The sequence below is a fragment of the Euprymna scolopes genome, chromosome 1 (genome assembly GCF_053919585.1).
Source record: "Euprymna scolopes isolate OS-2025 chromosome 1, ASM5391958v1, whole genome shotgun sequence".
NCBI classification, from domain to species: Eukaryota; Metazoa; Mollusca; class Cephalopoda; order Sepiida; family Sepiolidae; genus Euprymna; species Euprymna scolopes.
The window spans coordinates 136,293,956-136,312,011 of record NC_136482.1 but is presented as its reverse complement, the minus strand read 5'-3'; the positions used below and the strand labels follow the sequence as shown (position 1 = coordinate 136,312,011).

Sequence of the window (18,056 nt, the reverse complement as noted above, 5' to 3'; positions counted from 1 at the left end):
AAACCAATAACACTTAACTAGCTGCTATTTGTATGCGGCATTATTGTTATTATTATTATTATTATTATTATTATTATCATTATTATTTATTCACACTGAAAAGCAAATATTTTAATTTCAAAACCTTTAGGGTTTGTCACATTATCCTCTATCGTTGTGAGTCCTGGCCAATGAAAGCTGCAGACTAGAGATCTATAATCACTACTGTTTGCACTACACTCTCCGAGTTCGCTGGCAGCAGTTGGTTTAGGCAGTGTTAAATCACATCCCTTTCGAAAGTTTTTGTTAGACGTATTGGCTAATTTGTTCACGCTTTTTGATCAGAGAAGCCATCAATCCAGTTCCAATCGAAGGTTGGAAGAAGCGATGTGATAGCCAACACAAAATGTGGCTCAAAACAGTGAAGTCCACGTATTTACGGAATCAAGACTGGCTGCCACTCATTTTAATATTAGCAATGGACCAGTGTTTTTGACCGTTCTTCATTTCTGACATGGTGAATTTATTGAAAGGGTGATCTTACACAAGCACAAGTAAATAAGTTTATCAAATGAAAAATCTTCAGATATTAAAGAACTTACAAAATAGCTACTTTGATACAAAAGGTATAATACTAATATCTACTAATCACGTGATTTCAACGATTTTTTCTGGTAACAGAAAAAATCCCTACTTATATATAAAAGGCATTTTGTCTGTGTGTAAGATTTGGTTCCTTATGGATTTTGAAATGGCTGGGCCTATTTTTTTTTTTAATTTCACACAAATGTACTTCATGTGTCTGGGAGTATTCTTAGAGTTTGTATCAGAATGTCTTTAATAAGTATTAAACATCGATAATTGAAAAAATCCTATTAAAAAAAATCTTATTAAACAGTGTGATTTTGACCAAATTTAACACCCTTATACAGCCTAACACCACAAGTGAATTTAAGAAGTTTTATCACTGCACAAACAGAAGGGCTCAGCATATAAAATCAACAGTTGATTCTTTGATAAGACAGAGGTATGTTTGAATGTTTCTGTTAGAGCACAATTGAACCAGAATACTTGACTTTTTCATTTTAAACTTTAATTCAAACCATTATATAAAACTAATTTTATAAAATCAACAGTAGATTCTTTACAGTGCAATGTAGATGATAATGTCTAGTGGACTAAGTCCCTGCAGGGAGGCATGTGAAGCTTCCTCTTCGTGCACCGTGGTGGGTGAGCAATTTCACCGATTTTGATGACATTAAAAGTATTGGAAGTATCTGCAATCCCGAACAACATTGGGTCTCTCTGCTGGTCATCTTAAATATTTGAATGGTTGTGCCTATGTTATACCATCAAGTTGGAACAAGATGGAGAAAAAAAGAAAGAGGGAGAAAGAGGGAAAGATATTATCAAAAGGGAGATAAGTAGAAAGGGAATTATCACGAGAGAGAGAGAGAGAGAGAGAGAGAGAGAGAGAGAGAGAGAGAGAGAGAGAGAGAGAGAGAGAGAGAGAGAGAGGTATTATCAAGATGGAAGGAAAGGGAAAGGCATTATCTCCTTAGAATTGGGAGGAAAACGGAGATAAAACACATTACAAAGAGTGAATGCAAAAGAACCATGGAACGAGGGAAAAGGTATGGTTACGGAAAAGAGGGTGTCAAAAAGAAAAGTGAGGAGAAGAAAGCACTGTTAATAAACAGAAAGGGAGAGAATAAGGAATTAAGAGATAGCGACAACGGGGAGATAGAAGAAAAAGGCATTGTCAAGAGAAAGGGGAGAAGGTATTGTAAACTGAGAGACGGCAGTCATAAAAAGAGGAAAAAAGCAGTGGTTAGAAAGAAAAAAGACACTTAAAGAGATAACAGAAAAAAAAAGAAGCCATACGATTTAAACTGAGAGTTTTATAATGTTGGTAGAAGGAAGTCAGTCAATCCCACGAGCACCATCTGTTCTGGACAGGTCTTATCAATGCAAGGATAATCATTGCTTCCATCTATAAAACTAAATACACCATAATAAAAATACATGTACGTCTACAGACAGCTAAAGCCGCTATTAAATGTGACAGCAAAAAGCATAACTAATATTTGTATATCCATTATCAATAAATGTTCATTCAAGAGGAAAACGCAGATACAATATTTTCTAAACAAGCAAATGAGCTGGAATATATATATATATATAACCTTATCTACTGCATCGGTTTAAAAAATTATTTCTTTTCATACAAGTAGTTTATCAAAAAGTTCTAACAATGTTGGTAATAGTGGGAGAGAAGAACGGAAAATTAATAACAAGGCTATTTTCTTTTGGATTTTCTTTTTTTAAATTAAATATTACTTGATTCCAACTTTCTTACTAGATCACTAGAGTCTTATGCAATGTTGAAATCTAAAGATATTTCAAGGTTATGGCACTTTTTTCTTTTTTAGATTTTAGATTTTTGGCTGGGAACAGGGCAAAATCTCTGTTCTGCGCTTCATCTTTTCTGTCCGTGATTGATGGAGGAGGCGTCCTTCTAGACCGAGGCAATTTTAATTTTTGTCCCAATTCAGAGTAGTCCTTTATAGGAAGCTACATTTTCTTCACGTAAAAAAAAAAACGATCTTGTGTCTAATTTTGCCTTTATTGGGAGACAAATAAATAGGGACCCCCTTTCTCAACCATTTCTATTTAGACGTCTCTCTACTGCATACATATCGGCTGCTTTCTTTCTCAAAAACCTTGATTTAGTCACACATTGTTAGAGCATAATAACTAATAAATTATCTAAAGAGTAGTATTATTTCATGTATCCACATAAAATTTTATAAAAAGATATGCAATTTTTATAAGGGGATATATTTTATGTATCGATTTCCAGTATTTACTTCAACACTGACTTTAATCAATATGCGAGTAGAGCAAGGTAGTAAGTTATGAAAATATATATGGCAATTAAGCTATACTGAATTAACCTCATAGGTCCTCACAAAGATGAAACGTGGAAAATTCTGCGTAACTTATGTGTATGTGTGTGCGCGCGCGTATGTGTATTCATCACACACACACGTATATGTGTGTGTGTGTGTGTGTATTCATTACACATAATGCTTCAAGGAAACTACACCAATCTCTTATTTTATTATTATAATTTTAAATATTTAAAAAAAGTAACAGTTATAAAAAAATATTATATTAATGTGTGTATTTGTGTTATTAGAAAAACATTTTTTTAACACTTACCCAATCCTGAAGGCTACTCGAGAAGAAGGTTGGTTTAATGAGTGTTTGGTGGTTGAATGAGATAATAGCATAGTGATGGAAATTGGGTAGAATTCGATTATTATTTAAGGGAACGGATCAACAAGAACTTGTTTACAATGGACTTGAAGACAACCATGTTGTAGTCAGCTGGAAAGCAGGCCAGCAGAATAGAGTTCCATAGATGGGCAGTTCTAGGAAAGAAGCTTTAGTGATGGAATTTGTGTTTAAATTTAGGCACAGATATAGAGTGAGGGTATACATAGTTCTCTCCCACTGCAAGAACTGTGACACCAGTAGGATTGAGAAGTCAACGCTCCTGAGGAAGGGCACTAAGACCTGCAAATAGTGCCTGGGCAGCCCCGCCGGCATTCTTGGTAAGGCGATTAACAATAAACTAACCTTTTCTCAAAGAGAGAAGGCAAAGCCTGGGAGTATGGACTTCCTAGAACTGCACAGAAACAGCATTGCACCACAATCACATCATTACAGGAATGATCTAATCTCTGATTTTCCATTAATTACAGGATCATAACTTTAGCAATTCTTGTATCGGGATGTTAAGTCAATGAAAACAAGAGAAAGTTTTCGATGATGACACAGCAGCTTTTATTTTCTTTCCTACTTCCAACAAAATTCCTATCTACAGCATAGGAAACAGTGGAAGAAGAGGAGAAAAGGGGGGAGGGAGGGAAAAGAAAGAAAAAAGAGGCGAAGAGAGAGAGAGAGAGAGAGAGAGAGAGAGAGAGAGAGAGAGAGAGAGAAATAAGGATGATAAAAATAGGATAATATTAGCTATTGGACTCATTTTCACTGTTCTTGAGTAACATAATTATATCCAAAGCTAGAGATGTTAAAATAACAGAAAGTGGAAGATGGTTCTAACAGCAAGGCGAACTCGCCATAAACTAATAGAATGAATGTATTGGATGCATGAAAATGAATCTCTTCATAAGCATAACATTAGCAGATAGAACAATAACATGGATATGTATTATCGTTATTCTATATTGAATCAGTATGAGAGGAAAACGATGTTTGTCTAATGTCAAGCTTCAGACCACTTGCTAAACATCCACAGACAGAAAACGGAGGAGGCATAAAAAGACCGAGGTAGGAGACATTATCGTTAGCAAGGAACATGATATTAACACAACTTAATATTATATTAGGTTAAGAACATGATATTAACACAATCTCCAGCCAGCTTGTCTATGTAATTATAAGGTGTTTTTAAATAGACTGCTACAACCTGGCCTACCAAGTTAGAACATATAAGGTCCAGATACAACTCCCAGAATTTCAAAAATGATGACTCCAACTACTTATTTTAAAGTTATCTTATATTCAGAAGATCTGTTGATTATTCAGAGATTAAAAATTGGAATTAGTATTCTCACTATTCCAACTCCTTCCAAAACCTCCGACTCCTGACACAACAAAATACTTAGCAGTTCATCGATAATATAAATCTCACCTGTCTGTTTAAATGTATGTATGTATGCATATCTAAAACTTTCGACAGAGGCGACGGATTTTCACGAGATCGGTATTGTTTGGAAGCTCGATCCTTCAGACGACAAATATCGAAATATTGGCGAAAAATATTAATTCCTTCACCCTCAACTGGGGACTTTTCTATAAGGAGAGGGTCGCTTTTTTCGACGATATTTTCAAAAATCATCCCCTCTTTTCGATTGACTAGCTTTAACCTTTGCCACTTCTGGTTTGGTGATGGACGCAACAGCAAAAGCATCACTTTTTTTTTTTTTTTCACGTTCTTTTCCTCCTTCACGGTATGGGTTTTGAATCTGTCTGCCTACTACACTTTTTTTTTTTTTGTTGCTCAATACTCACCTCCAAACATCCGGGCAACGCCGGGCACCCAGGCTAGTTTCAGATAAAGAAACTTAAAGATGTTAATATGTTACATCGTTTAGACAATACTGGTAGATCTTTCAACTCACTTTTAAAAGTTGGTATTTCTGTAATATTGCTTAGAAAGTTTTAAATATTAAAAAAAAATATTTTTAAATATTATATATTTGAAGCATATTCCTTAAATAAATTTACCATAATTTCGTTCAGCATTATTAAAGGCTACCCTTAATAAAGATAAACAAAAACAGAAATCCATATATTTTTCTTGCAGGAGTTCAAACCTAGTTAGGATGCTTCCCAAACAGTTATCAACATCAACAGAGTTTGGAGATAAGGAAGAGATTGAAAAGTAGGAATGTGGTTTCAGAAATCCTAAACAGGAATGAGAGTCTTCAAGATGAAGACTGTAGAGGACGAACCTATATTTTTAACAAAAGTTTGAAAGCAATTATTAAACATAATGTACATAAAAATGTCAAAGAATTGTAAGTATTTTAACTGTCTGTATAAATGGATCCTACATGAGATCAATGAATAACTGTTTGTTTCTGAAATCAGTCATTATTTTCTGAATAACTTGATAATATAAAAGAATAACATAGTTCATATTAGAGATATTTTTTTTAGTAAAAAACATATTTTCTTCCCCTATCAATGGATGATTTTGCAGAAAAAAATTGTCAGTAAACAGAAATGAGAAAATACATTATTGCATTTTATTCCATACTCCCTGACACACCCAGAATTCCAACGACTATTCATGCTAAGTTTAATCCAATTCTGCCAAATACTTTTGGAGCTTATAAGTGTTTATTACTATTATTGTAATTATCCTCACTATAGTAGCAAAGGTTGTCACAACCGAGGGTGATATTGGGGATAAGCTTCCTCTCCCTAAAAAAAAAAAAAAATGCCCTAATGATGTGTGTTTCAAAAAGTCTCTGATGACCAAGTCCAGCTCCTGGCCTTCTTGTGGGGTTTAGCTATTAAGTCTGGTGAAGCAATTTATACTAACTGAGAGAAGGGGCAAGGCGATCCACTGGCGCCTTAAAATTAGTCACTTTGGGCATGTAGGGCTTGTTAACTTTGGATAATAATTCACCTAGGATAAGGCAACTCTAATTCAAAACCTCTGCTGCCTTGCAGGATTACTGCATCAAGGGAAAGGCCAAGGAAGTAAATATTATTTTTTAATCATTTTACTATTAATCAAATTAATATTTCCACTATTGCATTTTAAAAAATAATTTAATCACAGAAACATTTAGATTTTTTGTTTTTATATTATATATATTTTTTTACTTAGACTATTAAAAAAAGTAAATGTTTAAAAGTTCATTTTTAAATCTTTCTATTCTTTCCAAACTAATTAAAATGTTTCCAAATGTGAAGAGACAGATCGTTTCAATTCTGTAGTAAAAAAAAAAAAGAATTTTTTTTTCTGAAATTTATTCCTCAATTCAAAGTTGAGTTACAAATTGTTTCAGAGTTCAGTTTAATTTTTAATTTGTTTGCTTTAAGTAATTAATTAATTAAAACAGTAATGATTTATTATTCCTAATTTTGAAATTAATTCATTTTATAATTGCGTTATTTTTTATTTGTGAAAAATAAAGGTAAACACATGAAACAAGCACTTACAACTTTTTTTACTTGACTTCATATAGCAAATATTTGTTAACATTACAAAACTTAAACTGTTCATTATCTTAAATATATAAATTAAGAGCTAGTTCTAGTTTTAAAGGTTGTCACAACCGAGAGTGGTAGTGGGGATAAGCTCCCTCTTCCTAAAAAAATGTCCTCATGGTGTGCATCTTAAAAAGCCTCTGACAATCAAGTCCAGCTCCTGGCCTTCTCATGTGGTTTACCTTCTAGTCTGGCGAAACTGTTTATACTAATTGGGAGAAGGGGCAAGGCGGTCCACTTAAAATCAGTCACTTCAGGCATGTAAGGCTTGTTAACTCACCTAGGATAAGGCAACTGATTCAAAACCTCTGCTGCTTTGCAGGATTACTGCATCAAGGGAAAGGCTAAGAAAGTAAACCCCGACAGAAAATCTGGAGATGGGCAGAGTCCCTAAGGCGGCCTGACTTTATATTTTTATCACCGGCAACTCCTGCAGCACAGTTAGAGCCAAGCTGTATTGACTATCTTTCTCTTGGATCCTCTGGCTTCACGGAGAGGGGGGGGGGGCTGCTGCACGGACAACAGTTATCCTCCCATATCACCCACTGCTACACCATCGTCTGCAGAGACAGTCAGTTACCAACAACAAGTAGTAGTAGTATTTCAGTTAATGTTAATAATAGCATCATTTTGATTCGTTTGACCATGCAAAATTTGTTGAAATTTTCTGTCAGTAGTTTTGGAGGTGTTTATTGGGAATATTATAATTATTGCCCTTTTCTCTCATATCCCTGTTATTCCAAGAGTGTTTAATGCTAGATTTGTTACAATTCTAATTTGGGACATATATTATTATTATTAGGTTGACAAGAAGGTTCTTGCAGAAATTTTAATTTCTAATGGCGTAGTTTCAAATAAGTTTTTGTTATAATACCTTTACTTTATATAACATTTTAAAGAGCATTTTTTGCTCCATCAAATCGTTTAAATTACAATCGTTCTAAAACAATTATGTCTTCTTTTCAGAACGATAGAATGATACAAGATGGAAAAATAAGCAAATTCACACAATTTTCTTATTACAATTCAAGCTAGGTCGAAAAGCTACTGAAACAGCTTGTGATGTCAACGAGGTGTGTGACCCAGGAACCTCTACTAAACACACAGCATAATCGTGGTTTAAGAAATTTCGTAGCAGCCATGAGAAGATGATGAACGAAGTGGTCGGCTATCTGATGTTGACAACAATCAATTAAGAGCCTTAGTTGAAGCCAATCCAAACACAACTGTTCGAGAACTTGCTTCTGAATTAGACGAGTCAGTATATGACGATTTTCAACCACTTGAAAGACATTGGAAAGGCAAGAAAACTTGATAAATGGATACCTCACAAATTGAATGACAACTAAAAAAAAACACCATAATGAAGTGTCATCTCTCTTAGCTTTACGCAACAAGAATGACCTGTTTCTTGACCGGGTTGTGACTTACGATGAAAAGTGGGTTGTTTACAAAAACCAGCGACACTCAGCTCAGTGGTTAGACATCAACAAAGCTCCATGACACTTCCCGAAGCCAAAGTTGCACCAAAAAAAGTTCATGGTGACTGTTTGGTGATCTATGACTGGTCTCATCCATTACAGTTTTTTAATGCATGCGAAACCATTACGGCAGAGAAGTACTGTCAACAAATGGATGAAATGCATCAGAAACTTTGACAACAGCATTAGTCAACAGAAAAGGCCCAATTCTCCTCCATGACAATGCCCAATTGCATGTTGCTAAACCGACCCTGCATCTCGACAACTTTCTGCATGAAAAATGCTTAAAAAGTCTAAGCGATATCAAAAACGCCTTTAACAATTCGTCTTCACCAGAATGCAAGATTTTTTTGTTACTGGCATAAATACACTTGTTTTGCGTTGGCAAAAATGTGTTGATTCTGATGGTGCTTATTTCGATCAATAAATTTTTGTTTGAGCTGAAATATGTTCATTTGAATTTTAAAGTTCAAAACCGCAAGAACTTTCTTGTCAACCTGATAATAAATAAAAAAAGTTATGATTTCCACTCATTTGATGCATTTTACGGTAATGATGCTAAAATAATTTTCAATCTACAAGCATTTATTGCTATTACTGCATTTAGTCAGATAACTTATTGTACCACTGCAGTATCCTTAAAATAATCAAGTTGACACCCTTGTAGGATATGTTCCATAGTTTATGGTGCTACACTACAAGAATACTCATGGTTGCTGACTGGACCAGATTTGTGGCAGGGATCTCCAATTTTGACATTTTCACCCTCTCTCTATTTAAGGTCCTTCTTCAGCACAATCATGTTGACACACCGGTTCTCACCAGATCACCAAAGTTAAGCAATGTTGAGCTGGGCCAGATGGGAGACCATTTGGATAGGCAAGGTTCTGTATGTACCGCAAGGTAAAATACCAGATTGAGAAACTGGCACAGTCTGTCCTTCTTTCAAGGGTAGATAGGACTCTCTTAAGCCGTGGTAGACACCCCGTCTAGTGATGGTGTCACAATAAAAAATACCCTTGATAGCCCTGGCGAATCATGACAAGATTTGAGTTACACTACAAACTCGGGTAGTGAGTTCAATTTCAGCTACGGCCGTGCTGGATGGATGGTCCTTCCTTTCAAGGGATCATCCACTGGGCAGATTTATTTGAGCTCAGAAGGTTTGCATTGGGTGTAGTTGATCATTTTTCCTGTCAAACACGTTTTATATCATACTTGTTACATGCTAAATTTGATGTCATTCTTTTATCCCATGAGTTTTATTAGTAATATTATAATAGCGACTCCTATGGCACATTTATCATGCAAAGTTTTTTCATGTAAAATCTGATGCAATTCCATTCAATAGTATTGAAGCCTATAAACCTTATCTTTTTAGTGGCATTAACATTTCTACTCAATTATAACATATATATAAATTGTACAGTATATCAAGTCTTCCATCAATTCCATGATGCACCAGAATTCATGGTAGATCAAGAAAGATTTGACTTAAGTGCATGAGATGTGATTTAACTGCATGCAGCATAACTGATATCAACCCTTGGGGTCAGACTGCATGGCAAACAGATACAGTACATTGCCTGGTGTTGCCCACTCTGAAGTCCAGGATATCTGCAGCACCTTAAATACCAAAACTGGACGAGGACACAAAAACTATTTGAATTTGTAAAATACCTTTTTTAAATGTACTATCATGTCTTCAGTGATAGTGAAATCATCATTTGGATTTTAGAGTTTTAAACGATCAAACTCAAAGTATTTGTCTCCAGTAAAAATGTGAAAATATTATCCTCCCCCTACCAAAACCTTATAACAGATGATCAAGTAATGCAGTAATATAGGACACATCTCCTGTTTTCAGTTTATTCATTAAAAAAAAAAAAAAAATGGGAGGTGATAAGTAGTTAATGCCATGAACTGACAACCTGGGCATGCCTAGTTTGGATCTAGTTCATTGCACAGAAACACTTTTTCTTAGAATGTTAGCGACCTTCATGTAGTCATCCAGAAGTACCTGATGCCTTTCTAGAAAGAATTCTAACTAGAAAGATATTAGGGAAACCAATGTCAACAATAGAATGATTTGATACATAGGAAATGAATGAAACAATAAAACAAAATACTGATTCATACGAAATGAATGAATTGCTTCAAGAACAAAAATCAAAACAAAATACTAATAGAACAGTAGAAGAACAAGTAATACAACATGTAAAGAATTTGGTTTATTCATTATCATTATGACATCTGTACAGAAATCATTGTGATACTATGGTTACCCTGCTGCCGGTAAGGGAGGAAGTAGGAAAACAAATATTTTTTAGATTTATCAATGGACAATCTACAGGAGTTTTTTTTAATAGAGGTAAGGGTAGATTTAAATTCAGTGTGTGACAAGTGACTAGGTGACGGATAGGTAGAGAATAATGGATATGTGGGTATTTTGATAGGAGAAGGATTAGGGTTAGGGTTAGGGTTAGGGAAAGGGAGGGTTACTGTGAGTCAAGGGAACACTAGAAATGACAAAAGTGAACTAAAAGACAGTCAGTGAGTTGGGACTTAACGACAGTCAGTGAGTTGGGACTTAACGACAGTCAATGAGTTGGGACTTAAGACAGTCAGGACAGTCAGTGAGTTGGGACTTAAGACAGTCAGGACAGTCAGTGAGTTGGGACTTAAGACAGTCAGGACAGTCAGTGAGTTGGGACTTAACGACAGTCAGTGAGTTGGGACTTAACGACAGTCAGTGAGTTGGGACTTAACGACAGTCAGTGAGTTGGGACTTAACGACAGTCAGTGAGCTGGGAATTGAGTTGGATGCTTTAATAGTTGGATTTTGGATAAGGCCGAGGGCACTTGGTACTTTGCAGATTCCCTGAGGGAAATAATAAACTGGCAGAAAGTTACTGACATGGCCTCGATGTACATGCGAACTAGTGTGTAGAGAATTGATGGAGACATACACACTCATAGTTCAACCATAAATGTAAAGTATTGGAGTTTGAGTTTTCTTTTTGTTCCTGAATTTTGTTTTATTTTATTTTTATAGTTGTGGACCAGTGCGCTCCCCATCGACAGTCAACATGTGAATAAGATGATGACACTACCAGAACTAAAATGATGAAAGATCGAGAACAAAGCCACGGCATATACAACGTTTGGGGTCAGTAACTTGTTGGTGGAGCCACTTGGTGTCACATCATTTTTATGACACAAAATGATGCAACGTCATTACCTGTGTGATATCTTACGAAGCTGAGTTTTGGTGATTGTTCGGTTATTGTTTCCACTGTTTGACAAAGGTAAGAAGATTTTTGGATAACCCTGTAGGTGATAAATTATTTTTGGATAACCTTGTAGGTGATAAATTCAACCCAGAATCATCGCTGCTTTATCCTCTAGTGTGCAAATAAGTTTTGTTCCAAGATTTTTGTGTTTGATTTTTATATGATGCTGATGTCAGCACAAACCAATGGCATTTAACATTCAATCTTCTGTCAGACAATTGAGCCTATAAATAGCTGCGATCAGATTTGGCACGTTTTTTCTTTTTAAATGGAAATGATCAGTGTCATTTGTCCATTTTTGATTTACACATAAATGCTCACTTATCTTTACCTGGGAAATCTGACAGAGATCAATGAAAAGTGAAATTACCTCACCATCAAGAGGTCACTTAGCAGATGGAGCACCTAAAATGGAAAATTACTGACTTGGATTTTTTTATATTAATTAAATTATGAGAAAACTTTATACATGGGTGTTTTTCTATCATCAATATATCTTGTTTTTTTATTTATTTAATATTACTAATTTATTTATAAAATCCAAAATAAAAAAATAAAGTAAACAAAATTTAAAAGTTAATCTAATCACAAAATAAAAACAACCAGATACATTTTAATTTTTTTTTGTTTGAAAACAAGTCAGCTATTTTAATCTTTTGTTAATAATTAAAAAAAAAAAAAAAAGGATAAATTACTTTGTAATACTAAAAAAATTATAAGGATCCGTGGTGTAATGGATAAAGTACTGCATAAAACTCAATTCTAAAATAACACTCTTCTCAAGGCTAAAGGTTCAATTTTTAGTGCAGGCATGACAATAAGAATAAAATTGCAAATTACTTAAGACTTCTATCCAGTCTTGACAGAATGGCAGCATGCTATATGTGTGGATTAAATAAAGAGTTCTGTTCGAAATTCAGTGCAGATTTCCAAGTTTGACAAAAAGATTCCTGAGTTTGACAAAATGAAGACGGCTGGGTGTTACATTGGTCAAAACGTTGTGAAAACAACACTCAAGATGAATACAGTAGTCCGAAGAATCCAAATAATACAAATTTAGAAGTATTAAAATTGTCAAATAAAAGATCATTTTTGGCTTTAGAATTCTTAGCAAATTCTCATGTATTAAATGATTGAAAGTCTTGGAAGCTTTGCATTTGATAATTTTATAAAATAAAAATCGAAATTAAACCATTATCTTAACAATGATTATGTATCGTTTTACAACAATTAGGTTCAATTAATTCAATTTTAATGATACTGTAATAATTAAATTTAACATGCAAATTTCAGATTTTTTTTAAAAAATATAATAATTTGTGAGAACAACCAAAAGCTTAGTTTTCAAAAAAGAAAAGAAAAAAGAAAGAAAAATGAGACTCTTTACTTTAGAGATCCCGGGCAACGCAGTTAAATAGCAAAACCAAGAGAAAATTCTAACATAACATGATCGTTATCTATTAAGTAAGCATCAAGTTGCTGCCAAAGTGTTTAAGCTGACTTATTTCCATAGATTTGGAATCAGTTGTTCTAATCATAGTATCCGAAAACAGAATTGAAAAGCTCCATCATTAAATCAATAATTAGAATTTATATTGATATTTATCCCCAACACAATTTTACTAAAATAAAACAACACAGAATCAAGCCAACAGCTGTTTATGTTTTCTTCTTTGTTGTTTAATACACGTTAAACCTTAGTAGTCTTAACTATCAGTCCACTATTCAAATCAGCAAATCAAACTTATAAATACATTAAAGTCAATATCTAATATCTAAGAAAAGTAAGTTTATCTCTCAAAGTTTGTCATCGATAGTTTTGAATCTGAAAGTCAGTATTTGCTTCTGTCTAGCCTAATTATCTTGTGCATCATGCCACTTTGTTTTTTGAAAATAACAAATTGTACTTCAATGTAATTTCTTTCTGAAAATACTTAATCTGCCTAGGATTATTCTTCAAATGGAAGCCAGTTTTCTGATCTGCAACAATTTTTCATTAAAATCACACCATTTTTTATTAGCAGCAAACAGAGTAGCTCAAAATAAATACTATTAGTAATAGATTCTTTCATTTCTAAGAGTATATTTTTGTTGTATAGTAAAAGTGGTGGAAATAATTAGGAAATCTTTAGATTCTTAAAAAGATTTCATTGTCACATAGCAGGATGTCACATATTGTCAGCAATGGGTGCATTTTCCAACGAGGCTGTCTGTTATAACAGCTAAGCAATATTATTCTTACTTAAACCATGTTTTAGTAAAAATATTTTTAGTCCATCTCATAGTTTTTTCCAACTCTGTTGGAGAGCTGGAGCAATTGCTTCATAAATGAACTCTCCTGGTTAACAGCGAAGGACATGACTCAGCTAGTAGATACATTTTATGGAGAGAACTTATTAGAGGATGTTAATTTTGTAACGGAAAAATACTTCCTTGTCTGAAATGAGAAGATACAACGTAAAAAGTGGTAATTGAAAGTTTCCAATCACCTAAACTGGCATAAAGGAGGTTTTGCTCACACCAACACTGGATTCCTGGTAGGTCCACCCAAGACGAATTTGTCTAACACCCAGTGGTATTAGGACTGCAACCCAGTGCAACAGAGTGTGAATGTGTGTATGTAAACACTGCGCAGTGTGCGAGATGACGTCAAGGTAAGAAAAAACGAAAAAAAAACTATAAAAAGGAGAGAGAGCACGTTAGAGAAGACGATCATGATAGAGATGTGAGTGATATTACAGCCGTAATGAGAAGTAATGCATGGCGAGCGAATGGGGAATAAAGGTCTTTTCTTAAAACCTGAAACAGGAGTTGAAATTCTTTCCTCTTTCCTATTCTTTGTCTCCTTTGTGACTGAGTCTACAATGTGCGAGTCCTGGGTGTCTACATGTTAATGTATGTGTAAACGTGTACTACGTTACAATAGGAGATCTGATGAAAACCAAAAAGCATATGATCTGGTGGCTTCAAACCATCTTGTCCCTCTATCTGTGAATAATCTGCAGCAAACATGTCATTCTCATAACAGGGATACGCTTGTGACTGGTGACTGCTAGTGAATTTACTACTCTATACATTCTTTTCAGCATCTCTCACAACATAACTAAACTCGTACTTACTTTTCGATAATTGAAGGACACCATGATCGACACCATGGCTAGCTCTCATAAAATGCCTGGTAATCATACAGTTGGGGTCTTTTACTTGAGTGATTTTAATTTTCTAAGATAATTAATATAGCAGCTAAATAGAGAGGGAAAAATTTTCCTATGCTAGTAGTTTGATGCTATTATGTATTTTACATAAAAAATAATAAGAACCACAATGAGTTAATTGATAAATTTGATAATTATGACAAATTTATCTAAATAAAAGATGAGTAACTTTGAATAAACAAATAACAAATGAGTGATTTTTATTTCAATGTGGGATTTATTTTCTAAAAGAATTTGTATATAATCATGATTATAGAGAGAAATTCTTTTAGAAGGAAATTTTCTAGAAGAAAAAACTGGTGAAGTGTTAGAAGCTAAAAAATGATCTCTGCTGACCGATTGTAAAACTTGCTTATTTCAGACTCCAAATGTTAGACCTCTAGACCTGTTATAGAGGTAACCATGGATTGAACCCATATCTCAGTAATAACATATCCGTTCCAGTTCTAGTCGCTTGTCGACACATTCAACTTCACAAATGGACAAATTCAATTATAACAGTTGATCATTATATGAGATACATTGATATTTGAATGTTCCTTTTAAGTTTCCTTTTATTTCTCAAACACTGAGTTAGTAAAAACGTTAAGAACATAATTTTCCTCTTCCCAATTGACCATCTAAATGTGCTATAGTATATTTTTCTTGTGGTTTCTTGGTCTTACTGGATTTAAGGACAAGAATTTATCTAGTGTGGTGGAGTACCATTTTTATGTTTGCTTATGAAGATTAAAAGCTAGACATAATCCTACTAAACCTTATGTCTAGAATAGTTACTACATGATTTTGATTCTAAAAAATGTCTAAAATGCAAAGGTCTTAAGAAATTGAAATTCAGGAAATTGTGGTTAATTGGTGTCTCATGACTATGGATAAAATTCAATACAAATTGGAAAAAATGTTTGAAATTTCAAATTCAAAATGGCGATTATGCTTCCTGAAAACCTTTTCAAACACTCAAATGAAAATGAAATTTTAGGAATATTTATTAATTAACTTCTAAAACATATTGTTAAAATTTCACAAAATTTGGAGGTATCTGAATTTTCATAAAGGGATTCCATCCCTTTGCATAAAACTAAATAATTAAACTAAATATATCCCATATTACATACTGTTATATCTAGGAGCTGCATTTCAAAATTCATAATGATCGATTAATTAGTGTAGGAGTGAATCCTATACATACAAATATGTATACATAAATTTAACTTTATGTAAATAGAGGTATAGCAAGAAAATGATGTAGTACAGATATTTTTTGAAGCTGTTAGCAATTGTGAGCTATTAAAAGTGGCAAGCAAGCAATAAAATGTGCGGCTTCGGCTTCGAAACAATGCAAAGCAGCAAGACGCCTCGCCATAACCTCCAACCATCTCTACCGCTACCACTTGTGAACAGTTGAAGAGCAGTGGCATGAATGAATCTATTTGTATTGATCTTCTAAACATTTTTCTGATTTCAGTAATCGGCGGCGGCAAGGATTCTGGCTGCTGATGACACCAGCAACAGGCAGTCTCTCTCTCTCTCACACACACATACACAGCATGGCCAGTTTCTTTGGAAAAGCTCAGACAGTCCACATACATTCTGACAGATCTAACTGCTATTGACTAACTGTCTACGGCATTGTTTGGCTCATTAGTAATTCAGCAACCGTAGCAGACCGAATAATATATCTAGAGATGCTTAGTAATATTCTGGCCTTTGTGATAGACAATTCCAACCAACTTTCACAGCTGCAGTCAATCCTTTTTTGTTGTTTATCTCTGACACTAATGGCAGCAGAAAGAGGATTAGAAAAAATAAATAAATAAACAGTAAAGAAACATGATGGCGTCGTTGACACTATGACTATCCACTAATACATACATTATGCACATTGACAACAGATATTTAATTGACACTGTCAGGAGAGAGAGAGAGAGGAAAGATGATGGTGGTTGGAAGACAGGAGGATCAGGAAATGACAACTGGAACAACGGATCTCAATTGAAGAATGTAAATATTACAAGTAATTTGCGTCCAGTCAATTTCTTCTTTTTTCTTATACAGGTTTATATTCATTGCTTCCCAGCTGGTTTCTTTTTTTTTTTTTTTTTTCTTGCTTCACAACTGCATTTAGTGCTCACTCAACCAAAGAACAATAACAAAAACGGCACTAAATTCATACGCTATATATTCAACTAATAAATCTGAGAAAACCCGTGATATCAACGGTGAAACACATTATCTTATTTTTGATTAATTACGAAAAATGATATTCAAACGAGTGCAATTATGTTTATTAAGCTGTCGTTCAAGGGAGGTATTCATAAAATAAATATTAAAGTCACAATTTTTATTTATTTATATATGTTTAAGGTCATTTTCTGCATTTAAGCTTTAAAGCTTGATACAGCAATATAACTTAAAGTTTAGATGATAAAAAATTTCATGAATAAACAATAATAACTAGAAACTCTGACTATTAAATTAATAAAACAATATTCATAATCCACCACTTTATAATGAAGAGGAATGTTGTGTATATATATTTCCAGTGGAAGTATTTCCTTTTTATATATACCAGTCCTTATTTAAGAAGCTCAATGTAATTACAGAGCATATAATGAATAAATGACAAACCTCAATATTCCAAATTTCATGATGTTGACTATTTTACAATTTATTCCTTTAATTTTATTCGGTTGATATTTACATTTCTTGACCGTATCTGTTTCGTAGCACAAAAACAAAATCATTCACTTTATTAATCAATCAACGAATCTATTTTGCTCTTAACTCATTAGAAGAAATAGCAAAACTCCATCCACCAAAAGGAAATAAAATGCATTCGGGCATGATTGAATTGGAAGAGAAGCTGCAATTAACTTATTTGCTTATATTAGTCATTTTGAATTTAAAAACAAAGCCACTACAACCCTAATATTCGTAGTAACAAATTGCATTAGTTTCGGTATATACTGTTAGAAATGTTATATTTAGTAATTAATGAATTTATTATTTATAATTAATATATCCATACCTACCAAAATAAAGTCAATGAATATAATATATTACACATATTTGCGCACCCATTGAAGTTATATGACCCCCCCCCAAACACATTTTCAATTTCTAGTTGTATTAAATTATTTATTTAATCTGCATTTTAAATCCATATGTAATTTAGTTCTTATTACAGTTTTAATTAAATTTATTATTACATGAATTATTTATATATATATATAACTACTTCATTTACTCACATAAATTAATATATGAAATTATGA

General features: G+C 33.6%; 1 protein-coding gene and 1 long non-coding RNA gene across 5 annotated transcripts in view; both read left to right on the top strand.

Moving 5' to 3' along the window:
- Positions 1 to 18,056, top strand: part of LOC145280019 (homeobox protein cut-like 1) — a 971,332-nt gene that overhangs the window by 70,879 nt on the left and 882,397 nt on the right. The gene's annotated exons all lie outside the window — the stretch shown is intronic.
- LOC145272034 (uncharacterized) lies at positions 11,333 to 16,949 on the top strand. Its single transcript, XR_013866141.1, has 2 exons — positions 11,333 to 11,581; positions 16,247 to 16,949. It is a non-coding gene; the product is annotated as an uncharacterized LOC145272034 (long non-coding RNA).